General features: G+C 33.7%; 1 long non-coding RNA gene across 1 annotated transcript in view; it reads left to right on the forward strand.

The window, feature by feature from the left end:
• Window positions 1-20045, forward strand: part of LOC100612467 (uncharacterized) — a 51939-nt gene that overhangs the window by 12528 nt on the left and 19366 nt on the right. The window contains exon 2 of the long non-coding RNA XR_681497.5: window positions 4203-4309. This is a non-coding gene — a long non-coding RNA (uncharacterized LOC100612467). The remainder of the gene's footprint in view (window positions 1-4202; window positions 4310-20045) is intronic.

The following is a 20045-nucleotide window of genomic DNA, read 5'->3' on the forward strand; positions in this document are numbered from 1 at the left end:
TTACGGCAACTAGAATTATAGTTGCCTAATTTTAAAAAAATTATCTGTAGCTTTCTGTTTTCATCTACTTTTATTTTTAAAATTCTGTTAATACTTACATTGTTATTAAGGTAAGGATCTAAACTTGCCTTAATAATGATACAAGTATTAATACTTATATCAAATCATATCAAATCATCGTATAATCAGTAGACATTTTAATGACAAATGAATGATTTAAATAATTTTTCTTTTTACTTGTTCCCTTATTCTAGGCAGACAAAGCAAATTGCAAAAAAAAAAGATCACATTCAACAAAAATATGTGAACAATTTTTTAAATTGATAATTTTAAACTATGAGTTTCAAAAATATTTTTGTATTCAGTTTTACTAGAATAATTGAGTATATATTGTACATATTTTTATAAATAATTTTTAACAATTTTTTTCCCCTTTTAATGAGAGCATGGATATTTCCCCTCTAATTATTTTATGCATGCATGGGTTAATATGACTTGTTTCTAAAATCATGCAAGATGCAGCCTTAATTGTTTTCCCTTTTTTATTTTCAGAAATGTAAGCAGTTACTAACATTTTTCATATTTCAAATAAATAAATAGATGGGAATTCAAGGAGTTCTACCATAGATGTATCACTTAATTATCTAAATCCCTTCTGTATTGTATGCAAAAACTGTATTGTGATCATTTACCAAACATTGCTTTTAATGATTTATTAACTGACAAACTTATCTGACCATCTTTCAATTTTGTTGAAAGCAAATATTGGAAAGCACTTGAATTGTAAAAGCATTTGTTACCCAATCAGTAAAGTCATGCACAATCTCAATTTTGGGGAAGTCTAAAAATTGACATGACCAAGATCTGTCCAATGTCTTAGTTTTCATACACGTGTTAGAAGTTAAAGGATGCTTCTTAGGCAACAGTGAATTTCATTGTTTTTTTGTTTAGTAGTACAAAGTAAGTGAGAATGAATGATGGCTGGGAGTTGGTCAGAAAGTGTGGGAACTGACAGAACAGCTTTACAGCAAGTGTCTTCTCAGGCAAATAGATTTTGCAAATAGTATCTATGAACGTGAGAATATGAGCTGGAAAGTGACTGCCTAAAAATTGTCCTTATCAGCTCCACCCTTGGTAAGTATGTATTCCAGGGCACACATGTCTCTCAGTTTGAAGAACACTGTCCATAGGTTCCCACAAAGTAACGTGCGGTGCCTTTCAAAAGAAAAGAAATGTTGATAGAGGAGATGCTGATAAGTTTCAATAAACTAATTCAGGAGCCAGCACTTCAAATTTGTTTAGATCATCGTGGGTTTAAATATATATATATATTCTGGAAACCTGTGTTGTCTCTTTCCTTAGAAGACTCTAAAAATGGTCAACTGGAATCTGTTTCTCCTTTGCATTAATCAGCTTGTGTTAATCAGCTCAGTTAGAACCTCTGCCTATTCGCAAAGACAGAGGGCTTTCTGTATCCTGGGTTCTTGCCTTAGTGTACTGGAAAAATCGGATCACACAGGAGCTTGGAGAATGAGGGCAAAGTTCTGTTGACTGGAAGTAGCTCTCAGTAGCTCTCATTGAGTTGAATGGGGAGGACAGCAGGGGATGGAGTGGGAAGTTGGAATTGAGCCGCCCAGCGGCCAGACTGTCCTTTTGCAGAATTCCCCTCGACGTCCGCGTCGTTCCGCTATGGATGGCCTTCCAGGATCTGACGATGTGTTCTGCCAGTGTGTTCCTCTCGACATGTAGCTGCTTGTGTCTGTGCCCACTAGGATCCTGGGGTTTTTATAGGCACAGGATGGGGGAGTGGCGGGCCAGGGTGGTCTTGGAAAATGCAACATTTGGGCATGAAAATAGGAGTGCCTGTCCTCACCTAGGTCCATGGGCACAGACTCGAGGGTGGAGCTCTAGCCAGGGACCCACCCTTCTCTACCCAGCACTTCCCTGCCCACCTGCAGTAGCATGTGATATATACTTATACACAGTTACACATTATATTTAATATACTATTTAACATTTTATACATTAGTGCCTAAGGAAAGTACATAAAAAATTCCACCTAATATTTGGTATGGTTTTTGGTAAGAGGAATTGTAGCCTTCTCTGTGAACAATTACTATTATTACCAACTTAGATTACTTAAAAGGTAATCAGGAAAGCATTGGTAGTAAAATGACATACACATGTTCAAGTACTTAAAATCTTGCATAGGATGAGATATGGTAAATTGGACAGAGATGACAAAATGAATGGAAAATGGCATGGAGGCTAAGCATGATAATAATGTGTCTTATTCAATTCTATGATTTAATGATATTTTGATTTAAGGTTAGATACAATCCAAATCTCTGAAATTTTAGATTATTAGCAAATGTAAATTATTTTTTAGTTTTCCCCAAAAAACTGAATTAAGTTACTTATAGTGTATTAAATGGGGCCATTTGTATATTCAATAGCTCTATTTAATCAGAAACACTCAAACTGTTTCCTTGAAAATATACACAGGTGTAAATAATAGTGGAAAATGCGCTTGGCAAGGTATCTTTGGAGCTTGCCAAACCCCAGACATCTTAGAAATGCTTGAAGATGTTATAATGAACAAAACATACTACCAGTTCACTGAACCTTGGAGATATGTGTCAGGAAAGCAGACAAAATACCAAATATGTTATCATGCTTTCACTTAACCAAAGCCATCCTTTTGCATTTGAATTTTACTAAAGACTTATCCAATTTTTAGTTCAGCTCTGAGATGAATTAGTGTGTTAATTAAACCAATGGCAGATTCCAATAAAACTTTTCATCAGTGGCTTATAATAATCTCTGAAATGGAATTGGGCATATATGCTTTGAAGACTTTCACAAAAGGACACAACAGCATTTAATGAGTTGTCTAAACATTATATTGGGGAATGAATTTCCTACCAGTGGTACATGGAAGTTTTTGCATTAGAAAAATGTTAGCAAAAACACACACCATATGCTCCTGTTGCAGGAACTTTGAGAGCCTTATTATGTCTCATAATAGACACAGAGCAGTACAAATTCTTATTTTTACCTTGTACGCTGTCTATTCTTCATGTCAAATGTGTACAAAATGAGTTCCTCTTCTACTGATCCAAGACTATTTTCTTCTTCCTTTTATTACCTGAAGTCTACTTCTATGTTATCATTCTTTTATATGAATTGAAATTGAACACATATTTTATGCAGTACATCAAGTCCAGCATAGCTTATTTATATGTGAATTATTTTGCTTCTAATAAGAGAACAATCCACAATCCATCCTACATTATATATTATATGAAGTAGGTTAACAAAGAGGGGATTCTAGAATATATGAAAACTACTGGGTGAATGTTCTGTTTTTAGTTTGCTGCTTCCATTTGGATTCCTCTAAACTGAGCTAAGAGGAACTTTCTTTTATTTTATTATGAAGAATTACTAAAAGATTTCTGACATTCAGGTGAGAGGGCAGAAGGAACCAAGAGGCATGTAAAGCTAGCAGCATGCAGCTCATTCTCATTTAGAAATATCCAAAAGGCTCAGCCACAAGTGGAAAAACCACTGGAATGCCAAGAGTGCAAATGTTTTAAGAAGACAAGAATTCTAATTAGTCTGGATGGGAAACTCAGCATGACGTTCGATAGCTGGTTTGATGTTTAGAGTCATTACACTGAACCGTGTTGGTAGGATTATACAATACTATTGTGATAATACAAATGTTAAATAAACCACCTACCTCAGAAATTTCTAAACAGAACTTTACAGTTTTTGGAGCAAATAAAAAAAATCTTAGTATTTTTCTTTGTTAGATTTCCTAATGAATTTAGCAGTCTTTAAACTTAGCAGGAAATCTGGACTGATCATTTGAGGCCTGTTTTCTTTATACATTTTGGAGTATGGGTTTGCTTTTGGACACCTAATAAATCATGATCTAACATCTAAGAGAGACTTATTGCTATATTGTGAAATCAAGGGAAGAAAAAAAAAACAGTGTAAATACTTGGACTATCTTGTTATGTTCTTTGACATATAGGACAGTAATGAACCAAAAAGCAAAATTCTCTAGCAATGATATGTTAGTGCCCCAGTTTTATTATGTTGAGTTAGTAATGGTTTTGTGTATGAAAATGTTAAGCCTTACCTTGTTTGTAGTTCACCAAGGAATACGACCATATGTGATGCTTTTTCTGTTTCAGGCAATGCCCCCACTGCTGGATAGATTGCTGTTGACAGCTTTTGACCAGAGGGAGCCATTAGATTTTGCTGGCTAGCAAACAATTACAGCTTTGATATGAGCTACAAGGTAAAGATTAAAAAGAATACCAATGTCTAAAAATATGCTAGGCCTGTGTGGTCTCTAGTCCCTTCTTGTGCAAATGAAAAATTGTTTAGATGTAAAAACTAACAAAAGACAAAACCAAAAAAAGCCAAACTTTTTAGGATTTGAACAAAGGTCATCTGAAAGCTGAAAGATCCCTTTAAGAATAGTAGAGACTTCATACCATTATAAAGAACTCAAAAGTTTCATTTAAAAATAACAAATACCTTTCAAATGATGCTATTAGTAAGGTAGGTTTAAAAATAATTTTTGTATTTGGAAATGTGCTGCTTTTATTTCTAGCAGTGTAGTCTTAGGGGAACAGTTATATCTTACATATTATGAGGCAATAGTGCATTTAAACTGATTAGGCATATGGGTCAATGAATGCTGTCAAACAATAAGATAAAATGATTGTTCATACTATTTGGACATTGCTGAGCATAAGCTAAATCCATAGTTTGTTAGTTTGAAAACATTGCTTGGAATAGCAAAAGGGACAGGAACTATGGCAAATTTAGTATCTCATAGATCCTGATATTATAAGAAAAATCAACTTAAAAATTTTTATAGGTAAAGCCTATCTTCCTTTGGCAGAAAAGAACCTTACTTAGATTCTGAAGGGGATCATACAGAGAAAAGATAAAAATATTAATTTTTTTTGCGTGTGTGGAGTGTTCTGTGCTCTGAGATTTTCAAAAATTGGAAGTAAATAGTAACCTATGAGTTCAATTTTAAAAAAAGTAAAAGCTTTTGATGTCCTAAGACAAATGCAAACTTACAATCTTTTACTGTGGTAAAGTGAGATACATTACTCCTTATAAAAAGTCTATAGATTTGATAATTTGTCAAAGTACTATTATATCACTTAATTTTTGTTTTGTTTTTAACTGCATGAATATTAGAATCATTTTTCCTCTGGTTATTTTCATGATTATCTATAAGTATAAAGTAGAAACTGATGTATTAAACATAACATATTTAGGTTGACTAAAGTATGAAAACTGATATGGTTTGGATGTTTGTACCCTCAAAATGTCATGTTGAAATGTGACCTCCAATGTTGGAGGTAGACTTGGTAGGATGTGTTTGGATCATGAAAGTGGATTTCTCATAAATGACTTGGTGCCATACTTGTGGTAACAAGTGAGTTCTCACTCTTATTAGTTCATGCAAGAGCTAGTTGTTTAAAAGAGTCTGGCACCTCTTTCCCTGTTCTCTTGCTCTCTCTCTCACCATGTGGCAGGTCTGCTCCCCCTTCACCTTCTACCATGAGGAAAAGTTTCCTGAGGGCTCACCAGAAGCTGAGCAAATGCTGGTGTCATGTTAGTACAGCCTGTAGAATCATGAGCCATATCTCTTACACTTATAAATTACCCAGGCTCAGGTATTCATTATAACAATGCAAAACATATTAGCACAATAGTTAAAAATGCATAGTTTTATCATTTTATGTTGTTTTCAAATATAGGCATCTTGTGTAAATACAAACCTGCCTTACTTTTGAACAAATCCATATACTAAGTATTTTCCCTCGCATTGCCTCTTATAAGATTTCTGAAACAACTTTAGTCTGTTTTAACGTGTTTGCTACCCTCTTCAGTTAAGATCAATAATCTGGCTTTTGGAAATGAAAATATGATTATCATACAATTGCCATAATGACACCAAAAAAATATAGTCTTTGTTCGATTCCCTGGATCCAAAATTACTATTAAATAACCTGCGTAGGTGAGAGAGATGACTTTCTTTACAATAATATGGAGCCAAATAAGAATCACTTCCTACTCCATGTCTGAAAGATTGGCTTAGTGGACAGTCTTCCTCCAAATTTTGGGTTTATGAAAGGTCTGGCTGTCTGGCATGTAGAACTACAAGTAGACAATTGCATTCTCATTTGGCTTATTTTCCAAAGTACGCCATTTTTTTTCCACTTTGTTTGTATTTCTTTATCTGTTAATGGAGGATAACAATACTTAGCACGAGTTGTTATGAGGCTCCTAAATTGCTTTGCGCACTGTCTGACATATGGTAAGTGCTCAAAAACTTAGCTAATTTTATAATTGTAATTGTTTTTACCTACTTTTAGAGCACAGAGTCTTTGTCATATCATTAAAAGAGCAAATGATTGATTTAAAAATCAATGAATCTTCTGTGGACAGGTTATGAAAAATATGTTGATTTTAAAAGTCTTGAATGATATTTATCTTCTTGGATATCACCTAATTGCAAGTCTTTCTCTTTTCTCAATTAAAAAAAAAAACATAACATAAAAATTTCAAATCTCAGCCAGGCGCGGTGGCTCACTCCTGTAATCCCAGCACTTTGGGAGGCCGAGGTCAGGAGTTCGAGACCATCTTTGCCAACATGGTGAAACCCCATCTCTACTAAAAACACAAAAATTAGCCAGGTGTGGTGGTGTGTGCCTGTAGTCTCAGCTACTCAGGAGGCTGAGGCAGGAGAATTGCTTGACTCCAGGAGGCAGAGGTTGCAGTGAGCTGAGATCAAGCCCCTGCATACTGCATCCTGGGCAACAAAGCAAGACTCTGTCTCAAAAAAAAAAAAAAAAAAAAATTCAAATCTCTACCATGTAGATGTAGATATTGCAAGTAAAATATCATTAATATTCTTCAAAAGAATCAATAGATGCTTACAGTAGCTAATAGCCTATCCAATCTCTAATATAATATGCACATTTTAAAAATTCTGATAAATGAATTAATATATATTTGAAAGAATCAAAATTAATTGAAACAACACAAAGAAAGCACTCAAATTTTATAAATGAATGAACAAGTAAACATTTTTATGTTAAAGAATACTGAAAGAGGAAGTAAGCTATACATTACATTGTACTGCTAGATATAATTTGATCATTTCTTGGTTTTGTATCTGTTTCGGGTGTTTACACATATCTCTCTCTATGTAAGTGACTTGACTTTCTTCATTTTTCTACCCCTTACTTGAACCTTTTCCTTCTCAGTTTTCTTTGTCTCTCTACATTTGCCTAAGTGAGAAGGCTTAGTGTCACCCTTCAAAAGCCTCCTCTTCGCTTTCTGTATGCAGTCTGTCACAAAGATATGGGAGTGCTGGGAAGGAAAGAGCATAGTTCCTTTAAATGATACGGAAGGTGGGAAGAGAAGTGCTGGATAGAGAAAGGTGGGTCCTTGGCTAGGGTTCCACCCCCATGGACTTGGGTGAGGACAGGTATTTCCTGCTCAAATGTTGCATTTCTCAAGACCCTGCCATGCCCCCATCCTGGGCCTATAAAAATCCGAGACCCTAGCATACACAGAGGTGGCAAGATGTCGAGAGAAGCACATCAGCTGAAGAAGACGCAAGCGGCTGGTTGTGGAGAGGAGCACACCAGGGGAGGAGCATGCCAAGGGAGGAGCACACCAGTAGATGCCAGAACTCAGGCAGGCCATTCACCAGTGGAACGACACAGAGTTCGGCTAGAGTGGTTGGAGAAGAGTCAGGTTTGACTTCAGGGGAAAACATCCCCCTTCTGGCTCCCGGATCTGCTGAGAGCTACTTCTACTCAATAAAACGTTACACTCATTCTCTAAGCCAACATGTGATCCGATTCCGCCAGTACACTAAGGCAAGAAACCCCTGTATACAGGAATCCCTCTGTCCTTGTGATAAGGAAGGGAGTCTAATTGAGCTGGTTAACACGAGCTGCCTATAGATGGCAACTAAGAGAGCACCCTGTTACACACACCCACTGGGGCTTCAGGAGATGTAAACATTCACCTCTAGACACTGCTGTGACTTCCGATCCCCACAGTTTGCCGTCTGTATGCTCCCCTAAAGGTTTCAGCAGCAGGGCACTGAAGAAGCAAGCCACACATCCCCATCACATGCCCTGCGAGGGGGATAAGGGAACCTTTCCCATTTCAATGATTCCATTTCAAACTATATCTTAGATTGGTCCACATTCTTCTGCCTACGCTACCATCGTTTCTTTCCTGAAGAACAACAACCACCTTCAACTTAGTGTCTCCTAGACTCTTTTTACTTCCTTTAATCTAGTCCTCCCATAATCTAATGCAATCTTAAAATATAAACTTGTTTTCTGCATTTCCCTTCTTAAAATCATTTGATTGGTTTCTTATTGTGTGTGAATAAATTGAATATTCCTTGCTATGGTGACCTTCTCTCAGGCCCATATCATCTTTCACTGTACTCAAACCAAAGTGGCTTTCTTCCTATTTCTAGAAATACTCAAACTCTTTTTGTTATCAGAGCTTTAATATCTGCCCTTTCTTTGCCTCAAATGCTATTTTCCCAACTGTGCCTCAGGAAATATCTGTCTAAATAAAAAGTCCGAGTTTTAAAAGTTAAAGTGTTTGAGAGAACTGTCCTAATCGAACAATGTAAGTTATATTATTTCTGTTACTCTGCTTTACAGACTCACTGTTATTTTGCCTGGTAGATGCAATGTATTTATTTTTTCTTAGGACCTATTTACTATTTTTTCTATTTGTTTTCCTATGAAATTGATCAAACAGAAAAGTACAGGCCATTAAGAATACACAATAATGTTCCTGCCACTGAGATTTAATCTTATATATACACTGCCCAATTTTCTTAAATACGTTGCAATAAAAAGTTACCAACATCAGCATTTCTAGAGGGCATGTTTGTTTTCACCCTTTCTGGCAATGTATGGAGCTGTTATACTGTCCTAATCCTTGTTAACACTAGCAACTCTCATGAGAAGTAAATGAAGTCTCCTAGTTTTAAATTGTTTACTGATTGCTATTTTCTTAGGGAACTTTCCCCCTGTTTACTGCTTTAATATCCTTATTCTTCTTTTGTGACTTGCCTTCATAATATTTGTCTATTTTCTTCTTGAGTTGTACCACCCTCTCACACCACCATTATCAGGTTCTGGGAGATTTTTATATGGTCAGCATCTTATCATTTGTTTATAATATATGTTGCAAATATTTGCTCCTAGTGTATGTGTATTTAATTCGATTTACTTTTTTGTTTTACAGCGTCTTTAGTTACACAGAGATAGTTCATTGTAGTGTAATAAAATTATCATTTTTTAATTATGGAATTTAAACATTACAAAGAAGGATTGGGTCACACTTAGGGGTAGAAAGGAATGAAAAATTGCCATTAGGACTTCTAAATCTGAAATTCAAATATGAAGATGCAGCACTGTGGGGAACGTGAGGCTGCAACACAGGAAGGACCCATGGGACTGAGAGGAAGGAGAAGCTCAAAGAGGAAGAAAAGAGGCACAACCTGAGAGAATGTAGCAACCTGTGGAGTTCTAAGGCTGCAACTTTATTAGCATTGCAGTAGTTTAGGGAAGGAGTATGAAAAGAGTATAGGGTGGGTATTGAGATCTAAGAGATAGTGCTAGAAGGATTAAGTGATGATTTTTCAGGGCTAACCCAAAGCTAAGAACTGGAGACAGGTTTGAGAAAAATGTTTTTAATATGAGCTCAAGGCCCCCAAATGAGTGAAGAGAAAAAGGAAAATGGGCAGAGAAAAGTGTGTATGCAATATGAATCCCAATAGATCATTCTGTGCTTGCTGTTTTCTCAAGACTGGATGATCAATGTCGTGCATCCATTCAATGTCTGGTGAGTATGACCTAGATATGAATGAAGTCCCTGTCATGCCTCAGTTATTTTGCACACCATAGATCATACATGCTTTCACTATAATTCCCCACTCATGGCACAGTTCCACTCAATTGTGAGAAAACCCCTCAGTTCCCAGCTTCTCCCTAGGGAGGAAGCTGGACTGTGAATTAAACATTCCACCTTTTTCAGCTATTTGTTTAGGAACTGGCTTTTTTGTATCACCTGTCTAGGAGCACTGACAGAATCCAGCATACACCAAACATCTATGGGCTACTGTGAACAAAGGCAGTGGTTTGACCTAGTATGTGGACATTCACCACAAATCATTTCAGTAACTCTGCATATAGTAAGTGGTTAAAGAAGAGCCTCAGCTCATAGCTTTTCACTGGAAAGAAAATAGTTGAACCACAAATCCAAGGTTCCAAATTTTTCAGGAGCTGCTCAAGAGTCTGGCTTCTGTCTTGCTTTTCTTTTCTTTTCTTTTTTTTCTTTTTTATTATTATTATACTTTAAGTTTTAGGGTACATGTGCACAATGTGCAGGTTAGTTACATATGTATACATGTGCCATGCTGGTGCTTTTCTCGGAGTGCTGACAGAACTGATCACAGTCTAGAAGCCTGATGGTCACTGAAAATAAATATTATTTTTTAAAATTTCATTTTTCTTTCATTTGAATATTTTATTGTTAAAAATTCCATTTATATTGAAATAGAGATAAAAATCAATGTATAAAGTTACAAAATACAGACAGAAAATTTCCCTTCCAACCATCTCCAGCCTCTTACTCGTGGGTTCTATTTCTTAATAGCAACTACTTTTTACTGTTTTGTTTTTAGTTCTTCTGACTGTTTCTTTCATGAATTTAAATTATATGTTCATCCCTGTATTTTTGAATAATCTATGCTAAATAATGTCTATGCATTTTTATTAAAAAATTAAAAATTATTTTACTTTTAACATTATGTCACCTCTGAAATCTCTCTTCATTGTTGGAAATATTTTTATTTTTACCTTTTTATAGATTATGTTTACTTTTTAATTGACACATAATTGTACCTATTTATGGAGTTTAAACAAGCACAAAAGCAACCTCCATCAACCCCCTCCCCTGCCTAGGGAAGAGTGAATGAGTGAAAAAACTTTATATTCTATCTTCTCCCTGGGGAGGTAAAGAGTTGGACAATGAACCCAATGATCTAACTCTCTGGGTTCTATATGAGAGAATGGCTTCTATCTCTGCTATCTTGGAGCAATGGCAGGAACTGTTGTACTCTAGACACCTGAGGGTGGCTGGGAACTACGATAGCAGTATGGTCTACCACAAAGATTTGGGAGATCAACAGATAATCTGGCCAAACTGATTTAAGAAGGTCTTTTTCTGCACAAAGCAAATATGTGAAGACTGAGTGAAGTGTTTTTTTTTTCCCAATGTGTAGATCATACCAATGTACAAAGTAAAGGAAATGAAGAAACAAGAAAACACAATCCAATAAAGCAACAAGATGAAACTTCAGAAACCAACCCTAATAAAACAGATAAATATAAATTAACTGACAGAAAACGTGCAATCACCATTATAAAATGTTTAATGAGTTCAGGTAAACAATACAAGAACAATAGAAGAAGTTAAACAAGCAGATAGAAAATTTTTAGAAGAACAAAACTGAAACCTTGAAGCTGAAGAATATAATAACTGAAATAAAAATGTAATAGAAAAGTTTCAGCAGCAGACTAGAGCAATCAGAAGAAATAATCAACAAACTCAAATACAGGTCATTTGAAATTATAGACAGAGTTGCAAAAAGAAAAAGAAATGAAAAATAGTGAAAAAAAGCTTAAGGGGCTTATGGGAAAACATTAAGCAGATCAATATATGCATTATGGAAATTTCAAAAGACAAGAGAGAGAGAGAAAGAACCATAAAGTTTACTCAAAGAAATAATGGCTGAAAACTTCCAAAATCTGTGGAAGAAACTGGAAATCCAAATGCAGAAAGCTCAAAGGATTCTAAATAAGATGCACCAAAAAAGAAAAAGAAAGAAAAACACGCCAAGACACATTAAAATCAAATTGTCAAATTCAAAGAAAATCCCAAAATCAGAAAGAGAAAGGAAACTTTCACATACAAAGAATCTCTGTAAGACTAACAGCAGATTTTTACCTTTCAGGCCAGTAGTTAGAAGGATGATATATTCAAAGTGCTGAAAGAAACGAAAAAACTGACAACCAAGAATATTATACTCACTAAAACTATCTTTCAAAATTGAAAGAAACAAAGATTTTCCCAGGCAAACAAAATCTGAATAATTTTATTACCACTATATCTGCCTTAGAAGAAGTACTAAAGGGATTTTTTTTCAAGTTGAAATGAAAGGATGCTAAACCATAACATAACAGTATATGAAAGTATAAAACTAATTGGTAATGGTAAATATATAGACATATATAAAATGCTGTAATAGCAGTGGATAAATAACTTTTTATTTTAGTATAAAAGCTAAAAGCAAAAAGTGTTAAAAATGACTGTAAGTAAAAATATGTTAATAGATACACAATATAAATAGCTTGAAATTGTGACAAAAATAACATAAAGTGTGGGAAAGGGAGAAATAAATATGTAGAGTTTTTGTATGCAATTGAAGTTAAGCTGTTATCAGCTTAAAATGACTCATATAACTATAAGAAATTTTATTTAAATCTCATTGTAACCACAAAGAAAAATATATATATAAATTACACAACACAAAAGAGAAAGTAAACAAATCATATCAATAAAAAAACTACTAAAGACAAAGGAACACCACATAAGTGGAAGAGTGACAGAACAAAAAACAAAACCTCATAGAAAGAAATTAACAAGATGGCCAGAGCAAATTATTTTCTAATAAATAATTACTTTAAATGTAAATGGATTAAAGTACTCAAGCAAGAAGCATTGAGGGGTTGAATTAATCAGAAATAAATATGATCAATCCATATACTATCTACAAGAAATTCACTTTATGTTTAATGATCCTGAAGTGAAGAAATGGAAAAGATACTCCATGCAAATGGTTGCCAAAAGATAGCAGAAGTGGCTAGACTTAGATCAGGCAAAATACACTTTAAGTAGAAGACCTTCACAAGAGATAAAGAAGCACATTATATAAGGATACAAGAGTAAAATTGTCTGAAAGACATTTTATATATATATATATAATTATGATGTTGCATATGTATGTGTGTGTGTGTACTCAACATCAGAACATATAAATATATAAAGCAATCATTGACAGACCTGAAGGAAGAAATTGACTGCAATATAATAATAGGAGACCAGAAACAGCAAACATGAACAAAAGTATGAATTGACAGATCTACCAAACATGTAGACAGCACTCCACCCAACAGTAGCATATATATTGAGTAGAGTATACATTCTTCTCAAGTGTACATAAAACATTTCTCAGGGCAGATCACATTTTACATCACAAAAGAATCTTAACAAACAGAAGAAGATTGAAATCCTACCAATTATGTTTTCCAGTTAGAATGGAAGAAAACTAGAAATCTACAGCAGTAGGACAAATGGAAAATACACAAACGTGGAAACTAAATAACACAATTTAAACAACCAATGAGTCAAAGAAGTAATCAAAATGGAAAATAGAAAATATCTTGAGACAAATGAAAATAAAAACACAACATAGAAAACTTATGGGATGCAGCAAAGGCTGTGTGTACTAAGGAAAGTTTATAGTGATAAAACACTAACATTAAAAAAGAAGAACACAAGTGAACAAATTAACTTTAAACCTCAAGGAACTGGAAAAAAAACAGCCGAAGCCCAAATTTAGCATAAAAAGGAAATAATAAAGATTAGAGCAAAATATATAAAGAATAGAAAAACGATAGGAAAAAATAAACAAAACTGAGAGTTTTTTAAATGAAGTAGTTATCTTTTCAAAGCTAAACAAAACCTGTAGCTAGACTAAGAAAAAAAGAGAAGATTTAAATAAATAATCAGAAATAAAAAAGGAGACATTGAAACTGATGCCATGAGAATAAAAAGGATAATGAGAGAATATTAGCATTGTATGCTTTCTGAATAACCTAGAAAAAAATGAATCAAACCCTAGAAAGATATAGCTTAACAAGATTAAGTCAAGAAGAAATAGATAACTTCACTGATGAAATACAACTAGATTTAAAGAAAAATTAATGCTGGGTCTTCCCAAACTCTTCCAAAATATTGAAGAAGAGGGAACACTCCCAAACTCATTTTATGAGGCCAGTATTACCCTGATAACACAGCAAGACAATGACACCACAAGAAAAGAAAACTGCAGGTCAATATCTCTGATGGATATAGAATTTAAAATCCATAACAAAATACTAGAGAACTGCATCCAACAGCACACTAAAATGTTCATACACCACGACCAATGTAGGTGTTATCTCTAGGATGCAAAGATGACTCAACATATAAATATCAATATAACATATCACATTAAAAGAATGAAGAATATACATTACATGATCATCTTAATAGATGCACAGAAAGCATTTGAAAAATTCAACACACTTTCATGGTAAAATCTCAGCAAATTAGGTATACAAAGAAATTACTTTAACATAATAAAGAACATACATGAAAAGTCCATGGCTAACATCACATTCTATGGTGAAAAACTGAAAACCTTCCCTCTAAATTCAAGAATGAGGCAAATATGCCTATTCTTGTCACTTCTACTATAATAATAAATGTCCTAGCAAGAGCAATTAGACAAGATAAGGAAATAAAAGTCCTCAGAAAGAGAAAAAAGAAGTAAAATTGTCCCTGTTTGTGGATGACCTGATCTCACATATTGAAAATCCTAAAGACTCCACCAAAAACCAAAAATGAAAAAAATCTTTTAGAATGAACAAATAAAACAATAAAATTGAAGGATACAAAATCAAGATACAAAAATAAGTTTTTTATAGTAAGTTTTTGTGTTTCTATGCATTAGCAATGAAATATCTGAAAAGGAGATTACCAAAACAATCCCATCTAAAAAAGCATTTAAAAATACTTAGGAATAACCTTAACTAAGGAGGTGAACAATCCTGTGTAATGAAAAGTACAAAACATCAATGAAACAAAGAAGACACAAGTTGAAATACATCCTGCACTTATCAATTGTCAAGCATAATGTTTTTAAAATATCCATAACCAAAATAATCAATGCAATCCCCATACAAATTGCAATTGTTGTCTTCACAGAAGTAGAAAAATAGCTTAAAGTTTATATGGAAGCCCCAAAGACCCCAAATAGCCAAAACAATTTTGAGAAAGAATAAAGCTAGAGGCATCACACTTCTTGATTCCAAAGTATAGCACAAGTCTACACTAATTGAAACAGTATGGTACTAGCATAAAGATAGACATATATAGATCAATAGAGCAGAATACAGAGCCCAGAAATATATCCATACACTTATGGTCAACAGATCTTTGACAAGGGTGACAAAAATATAAAATGGGAAATGATAATTTCTTTAACAAATAGTATTGGGAAAACAACATCCAAATGTATTTGAACCCTTATCTTACATCATATGCAAAAACACAAACTCAAAATAAATTAAGGCCTTAAATTTAAGACCTGAAACTGTAATAGTAACAGAAGAAAACATGGAGAATAAGCTTCATGACATTGGGCTTGGCAATGATAAATATATAAAAAAATATATAAAATATATATTATATATATAAAATATATTAAAAAATAAATATGATACCAAAGGCACAGACAGCAAAAACAAAAGTGAACAAGTGGGATTACATCTAACTAAAAGCTTGTGTGCAGCAAAGATAATAAGCAACAAAATGAAAAGGCAACCTATCAAATGGGAGAAAATATTTGCAAACCAGATATCCAATGAGATTAATTAACAAAATAAAAAAGGGATTTCTGCAACTCAAAGTAAAATCATATCAACAAAAACAAACCTACTAATCCTATTTTAAAAACTGGCTAAGGATTCGAATAGACATTTCTCCAAAGTAGTCATACGAATGGCCAGCAGGCCTATGAAAAGATGCTTAACATCACTAATCATTAGGGAAATGCAAATAAAAACCACAATACAAGTTATCACTCCACACATGTTGATATGGTTAATATTAAATAATAATAATAATAGTAACAAATCTTGGCAGTTAAGAAATTGAACTCCTGTAAACTGTTGGTAACATGTAAAATGGTGCAGCTCTTATGGAAAACAATATGGGATTTTTTTCAAAAAATTTTAAAAAAGAACTAAAATATGATCTAGAAATTCTACTTCTAGGTATTTATCCAAAAGAACTTAAGTTAGGATCTCAACAAAATAATGCATTCTCATGTTCATTGCACCATTATTCACAATAGTCACGGTGTGGAAACAGCTTTAATGTCTATCAGCAGGATGGGTGGATGAAGAAAATGTGATATATAAATACAATGGAATATTTTCAGCCTTAAGAAAGAATTTTTGCCATATGTGACAATGTGGATGAACCTTGAGTACCTTATGCTAAGTAAAATAAGCCAGACACAGAGAGGCACATTCCACTAATATGAAGTATCTGAAATAGTCAAATTATTAGAAACAGAAAATAGCATAATTGTTGCCAGTGTCTGGGGAGATAGAGTGACATGGGAAGTTGCTAACCCATTGGCATGAAGTTTCAGGAATGCAAGTATGTCAGTTTTAGAGATATATTGCAATATACTGTGCCTGTAGTTAACAATACTGTTATTGGACACTTAAACATTTCTTATGAGGGTAGATTTCATGTTAAGTGTTCTCACAACTATAAAAACTATAAATAAATAAATAAATAAATAAATAAATAAATAAATAAATAAATAAGAGTAGGAGAACTATTTTCTAACTGTCTTACAATGTGCAAGGATCCTCTCTCTGGGACAATACTTCATTTTGTCAGTCAGGTCAGAGAGTGTCAGTTCCATTCCTTTATCAATGAGTTCAGAGTAAACACTTTCAGCCTGTCTGGAATATGAAAGTAGCTGAAAATGTAGAGATTCATTGTCCACTGTCTATGAAAAGAACAGAGTCGCAGAATTTTGAGATTACTATTAATACAGGTTAAATTGTAATCATGGCTCAAAGCTCTCACCTTCCTCAATATGTGGGAAATCGGGAGCAGTATTCCTTTGGGTACATTAGAGTAGAGCAATAATTCAAAGACTTGTTATATAACTAGAGAGCTTAGACAAGTATATGTTGTATGCATGATAGTTGATTTCTAGTTTTTACATGCATCAAATAATTGTCAAAGTGTTCTACATTCCACTGCACATAAATTTCCTCACACAGTCCATTGATTTATTTTTTTCGACGAGTAATGATTGAATGTACTATGTTCCAGAAATACGCTGAGGTTACAAAACCTCAGAAATAGTCTGAGGTTACAAAAACATGTTAGATATAGTGCTTGCCCACAAGGAATATTTGAATAAGGGATATAGGCATGTAATTCATAATTATAGTGTTATAAGTGCCTATGATTAGAGTATGGAATGGGTGGTATGGAATTACATAGAAGGGGTATCTAAATAAGGTGAGGGATTAAAAAAATTTTTGAAGAGATGAAGTATTTCAGTTATACATAAAAAATGAAGAGAATAATGAGAAAGATATAATATAAAAGTTCATAAAGCTATTAAGTAGGGGGATTAATAACCGTTGAGGGAGAAAAAAACTGTGCTTTAATATATCACTAAGTCTAAGTCATAAAGTAATTATATTTTATAAGAATTGTTAATTTTGATCATTAAAAAGTGATCTATTTAATTTTTGTGGCAAAGCTGCTCATTGTCCCCCAATATACATTATCTTTTTTATCAGTAAGGGAGCTAGGCCTAGTATAAAGCTTGCAGCTAAGATTGGTCTATAATTAATGATTAAATTTTGGTCCATAGGATATAAACAGGAGCAATGTCCTTAAAAAACAGTAACATATCCTTCTCTATCCCTTCCTCCTTACAGGTGGTGAGAATACAGACATGTTGGCTGAAGGTGAACAGTCTTTTTGGACAATGCTGTAATAATTGCAAGTTGAAGATGGCAGAGAAAAACATACAGGAGCCCAAGTCCCTGCTGGCCCCATGGACCAGCATCCCACTCCCACCCATGGATTAGCTATCCTGGGCTCTTTTTTTTTTTAATTGGAGAGAGAAACAAATATGCATATCAGAGTTTTCTATTACTCAGAGCCAAACGATCATAATGAATACAGTTTTATTCTTACAACCCTCATTTAAAAAATATTTTGTAAATGAATGACAAAGTTAAGTAGAATAACAGTTAACATTTCTAGATCACCTCTGGTGGCCTAACACTTTACCTAGGTATATGTATCTCATCTAAGTCTCTCAGCATCCCTTGAGGTAGGCCTTATTATTAGCTGCTCCAATTTACAGTGGTGAAGGCTCAAGGTCAAAGAGGTAGTGAAGAGATCAATCAGGATTTGAACCAGGCAGTTGAAATCGAGTGTCTGGCTCTTCCTGTCTTGCATATTCTGCCTTCCCTAACTAGATACAAACTAAGAAAAACAAAACAATTGAATTTGTTTTCTGAAATCATGAAGACAAAATTAATAAATTCATTGAGTTTTCAAAATATATTTTCTGTCCTTTTCACTAGGCATGCAAACTGCAATATGTTTCAAAAAACAAAGCTATCTGAAAATAATACATTTTAGATATACATGTTCTAGGAATCATGTTCATGAATTTAAGATAGAAAAACCTGAAATCTCAACAGCATATAAAAACATAAACTTCTGAAAATATAAATTAAATAACAACTTTTTAAATTACTTTTAAATAGACAGACATCCAATTCATATAACTCTACCATTCCTGTATGTTTTCAACTGATGTATTACTTCTCCTATTATTAAGTCAGCAGTCAATGACAGCAGGAACTTTTTCCTGTAAAATATAGATGGTCATATAATTTCCAGTCTGGACTGGACTTAGAGAAAACCTAATTCAATCTGTTTAATTTATCAATAAAAAAACTATTAGAGAATTAGAAGAACTACATGTTGTAGCAACTTAATTACAGTTTGAATTGTATTTAGATCTAGTTCTAATTGTAAATCTAGTAACAGCTTCACTACGTCTCATGTATGAAAAGAATCTTCTGCCTCCATTTGATGGAAAAGTAGGCAATCTGCTTAAGATATTTACAGGCTAAATATCCCTGTACAGGTTGAGGGTTTCATGGTGTCTATTATTTGCTTTAATTATTTAATTATTTATTTATTTATTTTTATTTATAGAGATGGGATCTTGCTATGTTACCTAGGCTGGGCTCAAACTCCTGGCCTCAAACTCCTGGCCTCAGGGATCCTCTTTCCACAGTTTCCCAAAACACTTGGATTATAGACATGAGCCATCATGCTCGGCCAAGGTGTCTATTATTTGATAGTAAATATAATATTATTTGAAAATAATAGTAGTTTATTGTACTCAATGTATCAGCCAGGCAAAAGTTTCTAGTCTGGAGATGGTTATTTGTAGGTTTATAAACCACTGAAATTGCATAGCAAAATATTTACATGTAATCGTATATTCTTCTGAGGAATGAGTACATAGTTTTTTTAGATATTCAAAGTATTGAATAATTGAAAAACATTGAGAGAAGTGCCCACTTCAAATGTCCTGATTATCTGCTGAAGCATTTTTTCCTCACCACTTCATTCACAATTATTTGCTCTTATTTTTTTTTTCTGCAATAATTTGGAAACTGAGACATAATCCAGATAAAAGGAAAAAAGGATGTCCATAATTGCTCTGGGACAATTGCCCCATTAAGTAAAACAGTAAAACAAATAAAAACAAAACACAAAATGTGAATGGCTTGGATGAAATAGTTGCAATGAGAAGGCAGCAGTGTGAGTATTCACTGCCGTCATAGAACATACGTGTAATCCTGAGAAAGAGGCAGAAGAGAAATGTTCCTTGAATAAGCTCCCTTCTTATCTTTTAGCAAAAAAAAGTGAACTGGTTTTTAAATATCACACCGTTTAGGAAAATGGATCATGAAACACATTTGACTTCACAGGTATTT

This window comes from Pan troglodytes, chromosome 6 (assembly GCF_028858775.2).
Source record: "Pan troglodytes isolate AG18354 chromosome 6, NHGRI_mPanTro3-v2.0_pri, whole genome shotgun sequence".
Taxonomy (NCBI): domain Eukaryota; kingdom Metazoa; phylum Chordata; class Mammalia; order Primates; family Hominidae; genus Pan; species Pan troglodytes.